Source organism: Musa acuminata, chromosome BXJ3-9, assembly GCF_036884655.1.
Source record: "Musa acuminata AAA Group cultivar baxijiao chromosome BXJ3-9, Cavendish_Baxijiao_AAA, whole genome shotgun sequence".
NCBI lineage: Eukaryota > Viridiplantae > Streptophyta > Magnoliopsida > Zingiberales > Musaceae > Musa > Musa acuminata.
Genome location: NC_088357.1, coordinates 19,082,749 through 19,085,184, shown reverse-complemented (window position 1 = coordinate 19,085,184; position 2,436 = coordinate 19,082,749).

Sequence of the window (2,436 nt, the reverse complement as noted above, 5' to 3'; positions counted from 1 at the left end):
AAACTGGGCTGTGGAACCACCTAGTGTCAAGCTGCAGGCGAAGGTACTGCCCGTATCCCAAAATCTCGGAGATTTAAATTTTGACTTCATGGTTTGAAACCATTTGGGGTATATAAATACCCCAGCTATTCCTACATGGAGTAGCAAGAAAGGTGAACAAAAACTCTATGTTTCTAAACTTGAAAACCCTTGAAAAGTGTAGAGTCCCTCCTCTTAAAGTTTAGAGACCATTCTAAGGGAGAGTGTGAGAGAAGCTTTGTAAAAAATGGTTGTAAAGGTTCTCTCTTGAACCTGTCAAAAGGAGAATCAAGTTGTAAGGGTAGTTGATCTTTCGCCCATTGAAGTAAGATCATTAATGGATACCAGTGGCCTCGACGGAAGGGGAATCGGTGGAGTGGATGTAGGTCACGACGACCAAACCACTATAATTAAGTTTACATTTCTATTTTGCTATTTACCTTAACTGCAAACTGCCTTAATTGCTTTACATTCACTACACTCTTTCGTATGCTTTCAAGTTAAGATTTTCTGAAATGGGTTTAGTCGCAAAGAGATTTTCAAACGATGTATTTTTTATCCGCTACACTAATTCACCCCCCCCTCTTAGTGTCGACTCATTCCTAATAGAGATGACGGATAGATTAGTGTGATGTATACTCATCCATAAGATGGAGGCGGTTGATCTCATAGCTGCTCGTGTGGGAACACTGGGATACCGCACAAGTACTCATTAGAGAATGAGATACCAAGAATGTCCGGTATGAGTACTCCACTCTTTGATTCTGAACTTATAGACCTAGAAGTTTCAAATCTAGCATAGTTGGCCATTCGGAATGGTATCCAACCTTATGAGGGCTATTAAGTGTCGATAGAGGATCATTTACTCTCAGTGTCATGAGAGAAAAATCTCATATATTCTTGCTCTAGCAAATCCTTAGCCATGGTCATTCGGATTGAGAGAGAAAAAGTTCTCCGAGAGAATTCAATTAGAGCGAGACTCGAGTAGAAATCGTATGGGCCTGACAATACCATGCTCAGGTATATAGTCTCTGGGATATTAAATAGATGAGAGAATATAGATATACGATAATTGAGAATAGAAAGGTCCAATGGATTACATTCCACTATATCATTTTGGGACTACGGCATAATGGCTTAGTACATCTGTAGTCTATGATTCAAGTGAATTATTATGGAGATAATAATTTACTGAGCTAGAAGAAATTCTGATATGCATGACTCATGACCAGCTCGATATTGGGCCTAGAGGGTCACACATATATTGCTAGTCATAGGTGTCTAGCAAGCCAATCACGTGAGTGATGGCACGTGTGACTTGATACATAATCTTTTTACTTATTATATTTTGGCATATATCACTTTATAATTATTACATATATATATATATATATATATATATATATATATATATATATATATATATATATTGTGATGTCCTTGGATTTGTGCAATGGGAATCGGATCGTGATGAGATCACGAAAATGAGATCGATTCACCTTTAAACACATATCCTAAATAATCCCGGTCATAGGTTACTAAAGAGGGACATCTGTAAGGATCAAGAGCACTAAGAGGGGGGGGGTGAATTAGTGCAACGGAAAACTTTCACTATTAAAATCGAAAGCTGCGTTCGTTTGATAAAAACGATTTCGATGTAAAAGCCGATTCTAAGATTACTTTAACTTAAGATTAAGCGAGATGAGGTTAAAGTAAATCTACGAAGGCAGTTTGCAGTTTATGATGAAAATCAGAATGCAAGCGCAAACTGAAATGCGACGTTCGTACGATAAAACCGGTTTACGTCTAAATGCCAATTTTGAGGATACTGAACTTTGAGATACGTTTTATAAATGCGCAGAAGGCAGTTTGCAGTTATGATTGAAATCAAAATGTAAACGTAAACTGAAATATAATGATCGTACGAAAAAGCCGATTTACGTCTAAACGCAGATTCGGAAAGCTCTGAACTTAGAAACTCGTTCGTAAAAGCGCAGAAGGCAGTAGCTATTTAGGAGGTTTGCAGTAAAGATAAAATGCTCAAAGTAAATGCAAACCGAGATTTAGAGTGGTTCGGTCAATCTTGACCTACTCCACTTTTGGCTTCCTCCACCGACGAGGTCACCGACGTCAACTAGAGCCCTTCCTTCAATAAGCGAAGGCCAACCACCCTTTTACAGTTTCACTCCTTTTGACGGGCTTAGGAGACAACCCTTACAGAATTTTCTCTCCTCTCTTTACAACTCAGAACTTGGAAGAAAAGAGGGAGAAGAACTTTTGGCCTTTACAACAATTTTGAGCTCTAAGAATCATAGAAAAAGATCAAGATTTCGGTGTGTGTCTGTACTCTTTCAGTGCTGAATGGGTGGGGTATTTATAGGCCCCAACCCAGTTCAAATTTGGAGCTCAAAACTGTCA